Here is a 16,667-nt window from a genome sequence, read left to right on the forward strand (position 1 = left end):
TGGTGAGGAAGTTACTAAGCAGGTATAAATATGGTCCCCTAAAAGGAAATAATAAACTTCAGGATTGTGCCAAGAAAATCTTAGGTGACCAACTTTATCAACATCATGGGATGGGACCCCGAAATCATCCTACTATTAACGTGTAAAGGTTCTAATAATAGCTTGAAATATGTTAACACCCATCTATTTGTGACTGAGGGGTACTGTACCCCCATTTTTCCTTTTATGACAAAAAAACAAATAAAAATTTCCAATAAGGTGACGTTATGTAAAACAACTTTGGCTTAATATGGACCACCTCAGAAATTTACCAAGTTGGTCTGTTTGTGTTGGTGAATGTAAGTTGCCCGCAGAAAGTGAAAGTAATTTATTGTCACATGTGACACACCACAACACAGCACCCAGTGGGTTAATGGGACAAATTTCATTGTGTGCACCATGTGCTGTACTGCTGTGTATCACATGTGACAATCACTTCACTTCATTCAAAATCCAGATCCTTCACTTCCGTTTATTGTAGAAGTGGACGCGTCAGAGGTGGGTGCTGGCGCTGTCCTCTCTTCATCACCCGTCTCCCTGAGACCAATGGAATGACCACCATCCTGACGATAGTGGATCACTTCTCCAAGGTGGTCCACTTGGTCGCCCTGCCCGGCCTACCGTCCTCTGCTACAACTGCTGACCTCGTGCTTCAACACGTCGTCCGCCTCCATGGGTTCCCCCAGGACATTGTCTCCGATCCCCAGTTTTTCTCAGCTGTGTGGACTGCCTTCTGCCGCCTCATTGGTTCCACCTGCAGTCTCTCCTCTGGCTACCACCTTCAGACCAATGGCCAGGTGGATAGAATCAACCAACAGCTGGGACGATACCTGCGGTGCTTTGCGTCAGATTCCTCCTTTGGGCGGAGCTGGTCCATAACCTGCAGGTTTCCTCCGCCACCGGACATAGCCCATTTGAAGCCTGTTACGGCTTCCTCTCATCCTGCCCCGTACTAAATTGTACAATAACATCCGTGTGGTATTGCGGCTTACGCCGGTTCGCGTTTGCATACTAAGTCGGAGGTAACTTACCAGCCTCCTTGCGTCACTGCACTGCAACGGCACTTCCGGACAAGCAATCAGTGTAGAAATGGCCGAGCTATTCCCTCAAACAACTGCACTTATTTCATCTTTTCCACCACTACCTGCATTTCAAATACTGTAGAGCTGAGTCTGTTTTTGTTTGTATCGTATTTGATGCTTTGTGTGTTATACATTACAAGTATGTTGTTTTGTAATATATTGTATCATATTGTGTCATTATTGTATCGTTTGATACAATAACAAACGTCATTGCATTGGGATCTTCCACTTCGTCATCTGTCTCTATAAGGCTCTCTATGGCAATCAAATTGCCATCAAGCAAGTGAACTGCCATTTAGCCATCTATAAATTAGCCATCCCATAGATATTTATGAATTCTGAATATAATTATCTGTTGAAAATATCACATTTAAAATTATGTAAATTGTGTAATTGATTCATCAAAACACTGTATTGTGGACAATGGAAGTCTAATGTATGTCACATCCAGAAAAAAATAACAAATGACCTTTGAGGGATTTACCACTAAATCTCGCTATACTGGCAGTATGTGGAAAAGTGCAAAAAGTAAAAGACAAGCATCAGATAGTATACAAAAGGGTTTTATGCAAAGTTTATCTCCCATGGTAATGCAATGGGTCCCATAAATGCATGACTCAAATATTGTACACCACGGCTTAAATAGCCCTGTATTTTTGTGAGACTTGTATGGCACCCCCAAAATGATCAGTGATCGATCCTGGCCACCCCAGTTGAAAAGTTCCTGGCTCTGCCACTGCCTAAATAAGAAATAATTCTGGTTGTTCATTGACAATAACAACTCTAGCAGTCATGGAGCCATCAGTTGAAGATTTTAAGTCAGTGCCATGAAGGCACTGCAGGTGGTTAAAACTCTGATATGGTGTGCATGTTGTCAGGTTGGCCCATTCTTTGATCTTTATATTCACATCCAATGCTGAACATTTGTTTGTCACAGTTAAAATCAATCGAGTCATTGGACTCTTTCTTTAAAATGTTCTTTTTAAAAATTCAAAACAAAGAGGAACAACCATATATTCATTCTCCACTAGGGGCACCAACAGCTCAAGCAATATTTGCATTATGTAAAACATTTACTTTCTGTTCATGTAATAACATAAGTCATAATCCAATCAACAACATTTGTTTATATATTTACACATTCAGATGCTCTTTAAAATATATATCAGAATCCTATGCACAGCCAAACATTGAGTCAGCTGGGCATATAAGGTCTACTGGTCCTCAAAAGCCATCAGTGACTTAAAAATGTGCTAGGCTACTTCATATTTTAAGGTGCAAGACATTTACATCCATATTCAGGAAGCTAATATATTGTCTACTGTCTGGTGAAATGATCAAATCCAAGCTACCATTTAAAGAAGGAACTGGAACATCATAGTATCAAATGCTTCAAATGTTTGAATATAAATGGAATATTGATTCTTCATGACAATGAGCAGCAGAAGGTTTAACTGCTCAACAGGCATCTCCTTCAGCCGGACTGGCTGCTACAGGCTTGCAGCTCCAAAGGGAAGTGGGAAACAGGATATAGGACACAGACCAGAGCAGGTAATACCACACATGCAGATGGGAAAGAAGAGCAGAGCACCATCACCACCCCTGGAACAGAGTGAACAAATGTTCATATAAAAGCCATAACAGGAGCTGTCCACAACAATAAGCAGTGTCATGCATTTTACCCATCATTGCTGACAGAAGCTGCTGTTCACGGCACCATCTTTACAAAATGTGACTTCCACTACACTACTACACATGAGTGAGGGTAATCTTTACTGAAATGACATGAAGGCGATCATTATGTTGTTAACATTATGTTTGTAATTGTACATATGTACATGTTTTTATAATATATTTCAAATAGTTTTTCATGTTTTTCGCTGATCAGGCAAGGTCTGCATTGTTGAGCTGCTTGGCCTTGATTCCTTGTTGAAAGTGAAGTGATTGTCACATGTGATACACAGCAGCACAGCACACGGGCACACAGTGAACTTTGTCTCTGCATTTAACCCATCACCCTGAGTGAGCAGTGGGACAGGCGCCCAGGGAGCAGTGTGTGGGGACGGTGCTTTGCTCAGTGGCACCTTGGCAGATCAGGATTCAAACCGGCAACCTTCTGATTACGGGGCCACTCCTTAACCGCTAGGCCACCACTGCCCCACACTATATTTCAAGTTTTTCAATCTAAATATTCAGAGTGTGTTTTATATATACACACACACACACACACACACACACAAATGAAAAAACATCTGAGAGATTGATCTTCTCAGTTAAGTAGCAGAGAAGGTTGTTAATTATTGTCAACTATTTGGGGTTTAATGTAATTTACAACAAGTTGACTAAAGGGGGCATCAATGTGATTACTGCAAGAATGGTTTCGCAGATTGAGGCCATCGACATTTTATCATGTTTTTTGAGGAACAGAATAAGTACTGCCAGCACCCTACAATGTGACATCCAGCATGATCGTTTTGGTGTTGTTTCAGTGTTGGTCAGGGGACGTTGGTCCTGGGTTCCTCCTGGGGCCCGATAATGCCCGAACTCATGTGGCATTGAGGTATGCATCTCTGGTCCATCCAATGGCTCCAGAATACACCTCAGACTGTCCTCGAGTTCAGTGATGCCATTGTCAGGATGCCCTGAGACCACTCTTTTATTTCATAAGGTATGTATACAAGCACGTGGGGGACATGCAGCACCATACCGGCTGCATCAGTATTGCAGTTTACATTTCTTGGAGACTTTATTTTTATCAAATGATGTGGCATTCTTTAGCCATTGCGTATGCGTGTGGATATCTAGCATGTTTTTTCCCAAATTGAGATCTGATGGTGATTTTAAAATGTTCCTTTCCATTTTGAGCAGCGTATTACTGCTACTTTCTACTTGTGTTCCTGTGTATTTACCTCCTGCATAGATCACTTCTTCCAGGCCTGTGATTCCAGGACACGGTATTGAGGATTAGAAGCTCTGGCTCACCATAAAACAAAATCATGGCAATAGCCGTGGCCCTCAGAACTGCCATGTTTCCCCCCGACAACAGAGAGACGCAGGCTAAAATGCTGAGGAGTTAGATACAAGTAGCCTCTATACATGAATGTATACCTAAGAAGAAGGGTGAAAAGAACTATTAATTCAAAGTCATCATAAAGACGTTGTCAAGGCGAAGCACAACAATAGAATTATGGCTCAATGGCCAATGCACAAAGACATCAACATTTAGTCCACATTCTGGTTGAATTAAACTCATCCAACCAATCCACTCTCCTGCCTTCCTCAACTCTGCTGTCCTCTCTGTTGTTTTGTTTGTGCGAGCATCAATATGCCATCCAGACGGCATGGAAGATGTGGCCTCCCAGCTGTACCATCTGCGCCAGGGTACTTCCACCATCAGCCAGTTCACCACCATGTATCTGCATGTTCTCCGGACCTGGGGGAACCCTGCTGCTCGGATGGACCTCCCTGACTGCCAATGGGAACGACGTTACAGAGGGCCTCTGCACGTACTGCGCTTTCACCATGCACTATAACCCCCCCCCAGCTGGTCGGAGTGGCACAGTCGACTGGTCCCCAAGCTCAGCACCCATCACCTCACCATCCTGTCTCACTCTGGCCGCTGTTTTGGAATGGGGGACACGGACTCCGGAGCAGGGCAGCACCACATCCCCCTTAAACGCCTCCACAACCCGGTCACCACCACTGTGGGATGTTAGCGGTCAAGTGGGCTTTGGAGGAGTGGAGACACAAGTTGCAAAGTTCTAACTCCCCACTGGTCTGGACCGATCCAGAATTTCTCAATGTAATTCCATCCGATGGAGAGACTTTTCCTAGTATTACTATTGCAATGACAGCACAAAAAAGTCCAGTCTTCCACAGGAGCTGCTGATCCAGTTCATACCGCCTGGTATCGAGCAGCAACTAAAAGAGACAGGATCAGACTGCAGCGGACTGTACGGACAGCAGAAAGGATCACCATCCAGGACCTGTACCTCTCCAGATCCAGGAAAAGGGCAGGGGAAATCATCTCAGATCCCTCACACCCTGGACACAGACTTTTGTACCTGCTGCCCTCTGGCAGACGTTATAGAAGCCTGCAGACCAGGACCAGCTTCTTCCCCCTTGCCATCTCCCTCCTAAATCACCTTCAACATGGCACACTGCACTTTATGTACACTCTGTATATAGGATTTAGTTTTTTGTCTATTTATTTATAGACCTATGTAAATTCTTACATATATTTATTTATACTCAGTAGATATAGTGATTTATAAACAGTATTAACATATTCCACAACTTGTACAGTAACACTTACACACGTTTTCTACTCTGTACTTGAGAGACACCATCTACCGGAATCGAATTCCTTGTATGTGCTTGTACTTACTTGGCCAATAAATACGATTCTGATTCTGATTCTGATCAATTTGGGAAAGGGGAAAAGGGAAGGCTCACTCTCACACTCGTACCACATCTGAAAAACTCGACACATCAACACCATTACCACACACACCAAGACCCTGAGTTTCACAAACTCAGACTATGACTCTTAAAATCATGCACACACAGGGACAATGACAGAACAATAAAACTGGACCCGGAACACTGGTGTAGGCACTCCTTTAAAAAAATGTGTAAGGACACTGGATGTTGGGGAGTACCAACGTTACATGAACGACATTGGCGTAACTCAATGAACTCAAGCTGAATTATGATGATCCAGTGTACACTTTCCTAGTAATCTGTTTTTGCACATTTATTTATTTCATTAAATCAGATGATTCAGCGGCAGCACCAGTGGCCTCCAGACAAAGTCTGTTAAACAATGATTTCATTTATCCTGGATCAGTACATTTTCTGGATCAGTACAATTACTGTAAGAACGCAACAAACTACGGGACCTATAATCTCACAATTAGGTAAGTTAATAAAGAACCTCATATATAACCCATAACAAACATCACCTGAAATCATTTCAGATGAACTGCGATGTCATTTATTCTCTGTCACAGCTTGATTTCCTCTGTGCAGTGTGGGTCTGTACTGCAAGTACGTACACGTCCTGACAGAGACTTCTGCATATTTGTTAACCATAAAATGGCCATAGAAATGTACTGCCGTATGTACATTTAAGAAATGAGACCCACTGTGTCTAGTCTTTGTCAGGTCAGGACTCCTAAACGGTTTAATGCAATTATTGCTACTTTAATAGAGCCAACATATATAACATATGTCAATGTTAAATAACGCAGGGAGGACTTTAAAATGCAGATTGCTTCCTTACCACTGGAGAAGAAACAGAGTCTGATGAAGACCGAGAGAACATAACACATGCACAAAATGTTGTCCATCAATTCCTTGCTCCATAGTAACAGTGATGTTGCAATACCAAATGTAGTGAAATCTGCAAAGTCATCCAGCTTAGCACCTGCAAACACACAAGACACAAAGAACAGCATGACGTCAATAAAGTTTCGTTTGTGAGCACAGGGAGAAAAATGTTGAAGAATGTCGGGGTCAGCCATTTTCCTGCACCTCTGTAAACAACATTCCCACTTTTCACCCCGCATTTTCGTGTGTTGTGAGCACAGCACACAGTGGATTCCACAGCTCATCCCAAAAGATCAAATGCACAATTACAGCCTGATCCCCTTCCAGCAAAACAGTTTTATTTCGGTGAGAGGAATGCTGGGCAATCTTTTGAAAAAGGCTTTGTTTTGGTTTGAATATAAAAAGCATGTTTGCACATTTGAACTGAACCTCAGTTAAAGGTTCTGAATGTTTGTTTCAGTTGCGCAGCCACAGGTTGTTCTTTTCTCACATGCGCATCATTCACCCAGCCTGGAAGAAGAAGGTTTCGTATGTTATTGAAGGACCCAAATGAAGACATATACATTATTCCATAAAGTATCAATAAATTGAAATAAGCTGAATATGTGACCACTGTCATATCCGTGCCAGCTCCCCCTTTTCTGAGTCCATGGAGCCGCGGGCGCCCTGGTGCTGTGCCCTCGGCGGTACCTTATTCACACTTCTGGGTTGGGGGTCCCATCGTCACGGATAGACACCCTCCCTGGTGTAACGGCTTGTGTGTTGTGTGTTCATACTGTTCATAAGTCACATGAGATCTGGAGTCTGCAGATTCTCTGTGGTTCTGTGTATGTGTTACCATTCTGGAACTGTTCTGTGGGTCTGTCTGGACCTGTCTGCATCTGTCCGCAAGGCCCGGTGGCTTATAGTAAAATGTTCCTTTTTTGATTTATAACATTAATCCTACTGATTCTCCTCCACTCTTCTATCCACAAAACCTGAATAATATGAATGAATATAACTCTGAACTGAAATATATTTGTTGTGAGTAGTGGGGTTTGAACCTGTGACTCTGTTGTCATCTGGTTCATAGGCGAGTGTGTTAGCCCCATGGCTACTACTACCATAATGACAAAAACAATCACTTTCACAGCTCACAAGGTAAAAAGGGAGTAATATATGAACATCATGTACAAAATTTGACTGGTCGTACAGAATGATGACTACAAAGTGAGAATGGAAGCAATTTGAACAAATTCCTCATTAGTGAGCTGCTTTTTGTGCACATTTTTTAAAAATATCCAAATTATCCTATGAAGATAATGTTCACGAACTATAGTCACAAGGTGAAAACCTATTCAAGGTCAAAATCTATTATGACAAAATGAACTTCACACCATAATAATGCACCGTACAGATCAAACAGGTCTAGTCTATGCTACTCACCCAATGCCGAACAGGCATTCAGTTGTCGAGCAACTGCCCCATCTGCCAAATCCAGCAGGTAACCGATGAGAACCAGCCAGCAGGAAGAATACTGATGGCTAAGAGAAATCCATTCAACTTATTATTATCATATTATTACCGGATGAAGAGGATAAAGTACCTACCCATTCAGGCTGCACAGGATAGAGGTCATGCCCATGACCATGTTAGATAGAGAAAGAGCATTTGCTGCATTTTTGCGTGTAAACTCCTTCAGTTGGCTCCAGGAGATCTGCTCTGTAAGGAAGAGCTTGTTGGTACAATGGAACAGCACTGAAAGATCTCATTATACATAAAGCACTATGGTGAACTGCTGTAAAGACAGAAATCTTAGTGTTAGTGGCACCAGAGTAGTTATTATTGTGTGAAAAACTAGTGAGTTCTAATAACGCTTCTACAGCGTCTAGAAAGTATCCATCATCTGTTTTACCCATGTCATATTTATGCTGAGGTAAAAAGGGTTTGTTAGTTGGGATTATTATGACTGCTAAATTTTGTTAGCCTGTATTCATATACGGTAGCATGAAGCTAGCGGACGTTGCGTTAGCTCTCGTTCCTGTTAGCAGTTACCGTGTTTCATTATGGAAACTGTAGAAATATCGCCTCATGCTGTAAAAGCAGTTTAAAGCACTGAACATGGTTTTATTGTAAATTTGGAACTTATTGCTTGTTTTATGTATTTCAGTTTTACAAGAAAAATGACAATAAACACCTTAAGGAAGGAGCTTTGTCTCTCATTTGGGGAAATTGTTAAGCAATCTGCCAAACTCAACACGACGTTCAGGGAGGGCAGAATAGTAAAAAACGTCACCCTCTGCCAGAAAATCATAGACTTCTCCGTCATCACAACTGTTGCTGAAAGAGATCGCTGAGGACATTAAGGAGGACACAATGGAGACAAGATCAAAAAACCTAGTTCCTTATGCTCCAGTCAGCTTACCTCAGGGCACGAGCAAAGGCCGAAGCTGCGGAGGCAGCAGTTAAGGAAGCAGCCTCTTAATCAGAAGGTTGCCGGTTCAAATGTCTCAAAGTACAAGTAGGTGCTATGCAGACAGAAAGCGGTGGGAAGCCATATTTACAGTTGAGATTCTATAGACTATGACCACAGCGAGCTTCATCAATGGCCTCAGACCTCTTAAAACACTCCAATCAGATCAAGGCAAATATATGTTGGGGCATATAAGAAACTCCAACTAAACACAGATGATCCTGAATTGAGGACCTTCAAGATAACAAATGTACCTGGCTTTTCAACCCTCCTCACTCATCCCACACAGGGAATCACTTTACTTTTCTATTTGGTGTGATAATGAGGACAGTTACTTATGTTGGCCTTTTAGCTCACTCACCAGTCCTGTATTAACAATTATGTTATGCTGAGTTTTTGTGTTTTATCTGTATGTGTTTTTGGCCATTATGCCAGGTTTTCTTTTGTTACTAAACACCACTTGTTTTCATAATGTTGTGTCCTGGCATGACAGTATGGTAGATTAGAACACTGATTTCAGAGTAGTTTTGCAAATGAAAATAGTCAGTGCCATTCATAATCATTCACAGAGCAACCATCTCAACACCAGCACCCAGAAGGCAGGCCACCCGCAAGGAGACGGGGTCAAGTTCAAGGACAGCGTCCAGTATAATACGCTGGTGGCCATTTTAAACATCACCTGCTCAAGTCCTGTTACATCCGCATGTGTGCGCCCGAACCAGCACTGTGACAGGTTCTAATGTGGGTTGTGTGCTGAATTAAATGAATATACTCAATCATTTTTCATGGTAAGACAACAAAATCTGATGTTTTCAATGTAGTGTTGGGCTCAAGCAGCCAAATGGTAGAAAACAGCCCAATTTGGTGCCAGACAGGTAAGACTCTAAATACACTCAACATAAAACTGGGGGAAATGTGCAGAGAGAGAAGATATGGTAAATCAGCATTTTAAAAAAAATTTTAACGCTCACATTACTACAGAAGGTATAAAATTTATAAATATTTGAAATCAACAGTACAATACTATTTGTAAAATTACCACCAAACTCCAATTTCTTCCTGCATACACACAATAAAATGATTCATTACAAACTCTTATTTGGAAAAAAAATAGACAGCAGTTGTAGCTTTTAGGTGCTAGACGAAGAAAATTTATAATGTATTTATACATTCTTGTATTGTTTGTGCAATGTGTACGCATGTGCGCGTGTAAGTGTTAGATTTGTCTGTAATATTTTTTGAACAAGAGGGTTTTCACCTGCTTCTTAAAAGTGATGGTCTCGGCTAGTCGTGTGGAGGAGGGCAGGTTGTCCACCAGCCAGGGACAACAACGGAGAACAGACATGATTGGAATCGGAGACCCCGTGAAGAGAGGAATTTTTAGTCTCCTTTCGTTTGCCGATCTGAGAGAGCGTGCAGGAGTGTAGCTAGGTAGTAGTGTGTTGATGTAGGAGGGCGCAGTTCCATTTACAGCCCTGTAGGCAGCATCAAGGATTTGAACTCAATGCAAGCAGCTACCGGGAGCCAGTGGAGGGAGGTAAGAAGAGGTGTAACATGGGTGTATTTTGGCTGATTGAAATGAGACGGGCTGCCATATTTTGGATCATCTGGAGTGGTTTTATGGTGACTGCAGAGGCTCCAGCCAGGAGAGAGTTACAGTAGTCGAGTTTGGAGATGACCATTGCCTGGACGAGGAGCTGCGTAGCCTGTTGTGAGAGAAAAGGCCGAATCTTGCGAATGTTGTAGAGAGTGAACCTGCAGGATCTGGAGATCGCAGCAACATGATGGTTCAAACTCAGTTTGTCATCTATCCAAACTCCAAGGATTTTTGTTGCTACAGTAGCATCTTCTGGTGGGAATGACAGATAGAGCTGGGTGTCATCAGCATAAGAGTGATAGGAGAAGCCATGTGATTGGATGATGTGACCAAGTGAGCGAGTGTATATTGAGAATAGAAGGGGGCCAAGGACAGAGGAACCCCTTTGGTTACCCTAGAGAGAACAGATGTCTCACCTCCCCATGATACCTTGAAAGACCTGTCGTGAAGATAAGAGGTGAACCAATCTAGTACGGTTCCTGTAACTCCTAAATCAGAGAGTGTGGTGAGAAGAATTTCATGGTTAACTGTGTCAAAGGCAGATAGATCAAGTAGGATAAGGACAGATGATCTGCGGGCAGCTCTTGCAGCATGAAGGTCATCCATCATAGCCAGGAGGGAGGTTTCAGTTGAATGTCCTTTCCTGAAACCAGACTGAAAAGGGTCGAGAAGATCATGCTTGTGGAGAAATGAGGAAAGTTGAGCCAGGACTGCTTTTTCAAGAATTTTTTAAAGAAAAGCCAGGCTGCCTTTCAGCTCCTCTAAAATGGGTCCTGTGGCGGTAAATGCTGATAAGATAGAAGCTCTTGTAGTCAGATGTCTGACTACATCATAACTCTGCACAGCCTTTCTATCTAACCAAGTACAGAAGGATCTAGATTTCCTCGTTGATGCAGGTCTCTCATTCAATTCACATGTAGATAATGTCACTAGGATATCATTCTTTCAGCTTAGAAATATTGCAAAGATAAGAAACATAATTTCAATGAATGATGCAGAAAAGTTGGTCCATGCATTTATTACATCAAGGTTAGATTACTGCAATGCATTACTGTCTGGATGCTCTAGTAGGTGCATGAGTAAACTCCAGCTAGTACTGAATGATGCAGCCAGAACCAGGAAATTTGACCACATCACCCCAGTCTTACAATCACTGCACTGGTTACCCATCAAATTTAGGATTGACTACAAAATCCTACTTTTTGACCTATAAAGCCGTGAATGGTCTCGCTCCGCAGTACTTGAGTGAACTCTAAGTTATTTATAACCTGCCATGCATTCAATGGGTGCGGGGTCACTGGTACCCAAAGTAGAGAAGGTCACAGCTGGGAGCAGATCCTTCTCCAATAGAGACTCAGACACAGTGTTTAAATCTAAACTGAAAACATCTGTTTTCTCTGGTCTTCTGTTAAAGTCCCAGACACAGTGTCAATTATTAAGTCCACTTTATAAAACAGTCACCTAGTCAAACACAGACAGTGTTAAATTCACCCTAGTTAGGCTGTCCTAATTAGGGAACTGGGCCACTGTAGCACAAATATACCACCATAACCACATATTTCAGTACCAGTCATACAATGCCAGCATCTGTTTGTTCTCTCTGAGGCACTGAATCAAGAGATCTAAGATGGCGCCGGTAAGGTCGGCTTCCGTTGCGACTGCTCCAACCTTGTTTACTCTGTTTTTGTATTTCCCTTCATGGGCAAATCCACCACCATTGAGTGCATTAGGTACAATAGAGACACTCTTGTTTCTATTAGTATACAATGCACTCACAATCTGAAGATTTTAACTGCTCCGGATCCCAGCTGGCCGAGTGAGATCCTGAGAAACAACAAAGGACGTGACACAAAGTGGCACCCCGGGGGAAACGAGCCGGTGTCAGGAACAGGCTGACGGTCCGTGCACATCGCACACCTACCTAGCATCCTGCTCGCCAATGTCCAGTCACTGGAGAACAAGCTCGATGACCTCAGGGTAAATTTCCAGAGAGACATCCGGGACTGCAACCTCCTCTGCTTCACCGAAACATGGCTAAACCCAGCCGTGCCAGAACACACCATCCAGGTGTGTTCCGAAACAGCTCAGAGGACATCAACGTGTATACGGAAGCGGTTGTGATTTTCATTGGGAAACTTCGGCTAGCGGTGCCTACAGCTGCAGACAGGAGGACACGGCCAACACCGAGAACATGTTCATCATCACCGAGCATGACGTGAGGAGAGTCTTCAGGAGAGTGAACACCAGGAAAGCAACAGGACCAGACGGCATCTGAGGTAGAATATTCAGAGCCTGCACAGACCAGCTAGCACCTGTGTTCACAGAGATATTCAACCTCTCTCTATCTCAGTCGGTGATCCCCACATGCTTCAAGGAGTCCATCATTGTTCCGGTCCCGATCCCCATCCTGCCTCCCTCAACGACTACCGCCCTGAAGCCTTAACCTCAGTAGTGATGAAGTGCTTTGAATGGCTGTTTTGTGTTTAACACAAACTTTAACACATACTTAACTTGAAATGAAAAAGTTTAGTCTGTGTGAGATCATGCAATGTTCAGCTTTATAAAAACATTTTTCTTTGCACACACTACAAGAGGGAAGGAAAATGAGCAGGTTTAAAATATAATCACCTTCTCAGCATACATTTTTGATTTTTTTGCAGTAATTTGTCCCTGGCTGAATGATAATGGCTGGTGTCTTCTCCTTCTAAGTTGCTTTGGATAAAAGCATTTGCCAAGTAAAGTAAAGTAAAGACCCGGACCCATCTGGGTCCAAGATTTACAGCTCTAGTCTATAATGTGTACAGGATAAAAGTTTTGATAATAATATTGGATGTGGTATTGGGGTCAACATTTAATGTTTACTAACATCATTTTTGTAACCTCAGTGCAGATACAATTCTAAGAATGGGAACCGCTGGCATAGGTAATATAGGCAAATGCTAAAAAAAAAAAGAAAAAAAAAAGAGAAGCCTTTCATTGAAGGCTGCAAGACGGCCCTGCCCATTACATTTGTCCACCAATGGGAAACTTTGGCCATTTTAAATCCCCTGCCGGTGTCTTGACACTTCATCTTACCCATTGAAATATCCTACCAAGGCATTATGTACAAGTGCAGAAGACCGGGAAAACAAGTACTCGATGTGCTTTTTGTTACCTTTATCATACATTTTATATATTTATGCACACTGCTTCACTGGGATAAAACAAGTCGGTTACAAGCACATTTCTTTGAATGATTATGTTTGTTATGGACACTGAATGTAGTTTATATTGGTTTTATGTATTTGGTAAAAGATCATTTACACATGCCTTATTGTTAAATAGTGTGGTTGTACAGGACTCAGACAACCTGCACCTATTTTATATATGGTTAAAGAGGCCACGTAGGTTTTTGCTATGTTAAAATAACATAATTAAACAAATACAGAATCATACAATAAAGCAATTCAACAGAAAAAGTCCAGAATCAAATCAGAATCACATTTATTGTTCACATTAGTTAGTGAACACATACAAGGAATTTTATTCCGGTTGACGGTGTTTCTCAAGCACAACAGTATAAACATCTACAATATACAGTCTAAATCTCATATAGAGAAAAAAAATACCAGAAATAACACTACAAGAGTACATAAAGTGCAGTTGTAATATGTGTGAGAGTGCAGCTGTTTAGGAGGGTGGCGGTGAGGTGAAACACTGTTCCCGTGTCTGCTGGTCCTGGTCTGCAGGCTTCTATATCATCTGCCAGAGGGCAGCAGATCAGAACGTCTGTGTCCAGGGTGTGAGGGATCTGTGATGATCTTCCCTGCCCACAGGTCCTTGATGGAGGGCAGGAGGACACCAATGATCTTTTCTGCCATCCAGTCAGTAGCAGTGACGGGGGCAGTGTGGCCTAGCGGGGGGCAGTGGTGGGCCATCTGTAGGGCACTGGTGGCCTAGTGGTTAAGGAAGTGGCCCCGTAATCAGAAGTTTGCCGGTTCGAATCCCAATCTGCCAAGGTGCCACTGAGGTGTCACTGACCAAAGCACTGTCCCCACACACTGCTCCCCGGGCGCCTGTCATGGTGCCCACTGCTCACTCAGGGTGATGGTTAAAAGCAGAGTACAAATTTGTTGGTCTCCCACTTCAGGTCCCATGGAACTCTCCCATGGAACCATGGTCTCCACAGAACACACTTGGCTGGCTGATATGGTGATGGTTGAGTCTTGAGCTTGTTCAGATCCTGGTTGTGCTAACTTCCCCAGATTACCAGTCACTCAACTTCCTGTTGTTATGCAGATTAATCACTATCCTGAATGAGTCCAATGATGGTGGTGTCATCTGCTAAATTGAGGAGTTTCTGGAGGTGCAGTCATTGTTGTAGAAGGAGAAGAGTGGGGACAGGACACATCCTTTACAGGCATCAGTATTGTTTCAAAAGAGATCTCCCCAGCCTTACATGCTATCAGGAAGCTGGTGATCTACTGACGGGTAGGAGGGAACACGTTGAGCTGGGAGAGTTTGGAAAAGAGGAGATTTGGCACAATGGTGTTGAAAGCCGAATTAAAGTCCTCAAACGGGATTCTGACAGAAGTTCCTGGACGGTCGAGGTGCTGCAGGATTAAATGCAGCACCATATTCACTGCATCATCCGCCAACCTGTTTCCCCACTAGGAAAACTGCAGGGGCTTCAGATGATGTCCTGTAATGGCCACGTAATACAATCAAATCATTAAAATTTTGCATTATGAAATGAGAGATCATGGGTAACAAATCATTGTCAAAGCAAGTTGGATGATCAGCGTTAGATCAACATTAAAATAAAACAAATCAATGTAATGTGGTTACAAGAACAAAAAAATCCATAAAAATGTATATCTGCATATTAAATCTACTTATGTAACTGTAAATTATTAAAAGTTTTTAGTGAAAGAAGTGTTAATCTTCATGAATCACAAAGATGCAGAAGTAATGATGATTATTAAGTGCTTAGTAAAACTCTCCAAGAGCATTTATTAATCTTCACGGAGCAAGAAGATGCGTAAGCGAGTGGAGAATGCTGTCAAAGAATCAGGATCTGAGAGAGGGATCTGACCGATCAAGAACGAGTGGAGGAGGCTGGTCGTCTTTCAATCTGAAATGAGACATAATTGAAAAAAGTGCACTCCACTATACTTAAAAATACTTGCCATTACGGTGTTTTAATATGAAAATAACACGTTTTTACTGTCTTAGGACCCCACTTCCATCTAATTATCCTTTACCAAGATGAAGAAAAGAAGTGACAAAGACGGAGATAATCCTGAAATTTGAAGAGACATTTTAGTGTAATTTTTATTTGTTTTAATTCGTTGGTTGACGTCCACCACATTCCCAGCATGCTCTGCACATTGTAGGGCAATGTTAATAGTGTGTTATAACAGGCTTTTTAGAAAACTTGATGTATTTTTACGTTTTTAGAGCTGGCAGCTTTTTTTCTGTTAAAGTGGCATGCTAACAATACAGTAAACCCTTAAACAATGAACTTCATGACTGTCACGACTACGGACGTACGGGGGAAGGAAGCGCAGAGGTTTGACATGTTGGGAAGGGGTTTTATTAATAAACAAACAATAAACTCAAAGAAACAATGGCGCGGTGGCCAAAAACAGTTTAACTTAAATAAAGAACTGAAACAAACCCGTAGGCGTGTGGCGATTGCCAGAACTCAAAAATACCAAACAGAAACTGAAGTTCGTGCTCAGCGTCCACGAAAATGCCGGAGACTTGGAAGGGGCGGAAATACATTGTCAATCCTGACAATGACAGTAAAGTGAAGTTCTGCCAACATCTGCCAGTGTTTTGCATAATTTAGCAGATTTTTTTTTATGTAATTGTAATGTTTTAAATTTTTCCACTAAGTGGATGAGGTCCAAGTCAAAAACAACGTTCTGTAATTAATAACATGAATGAAATGAATCCAGTACCCTTCTATTAAGCTGTGCTTGTAATCCTGTTTGACTGGCTGCTGGAGTATTGAGTAACCACTCTCCAATATAACCTGGTTACAGTAACAGTACGTGATTACATTACATTAAAGCTAAATCATTAACAACACTGTAACATTTCGAAATGTTACAGTGCTTCATAACTCAATATATGAACCACTTTTAAAGAAGGAGACACTTTAATCGTCTAACAGTCCAGT

At 42.2% G+C, this 16,667-nt stretch overlaps 1 pseudogene; it reads right to left on the minus strand.

Annotated features, from left to right (window-relative positions):
• Nucleotides 1–2,579: 2,579 nt before the first annotated feature.
• LOC114773595 (transmembrane protein 269-like) lies at nt 2,580–9,305 on the minus strand (annotated as a pseudogene).
• Between the last annotated feature and the right edge of the window lie 7,362 nt (nt 9,306–16,667).

This window comes from Denticeps clupeoides, unplaced genomic scaffold (genome assembly GCF_900700375.1).
Source record: "Denticeps clupeoides unplaced genomic scaffold, fDenClu1.1, whole genome shotgun sequence".
Taxonomy (NCBI): Eukaryota; Metazoa; Chordata; class Actinopteri; order Clupeiformes; family Denticipitidae; genus Denticeps; species Denticeps clupeoides.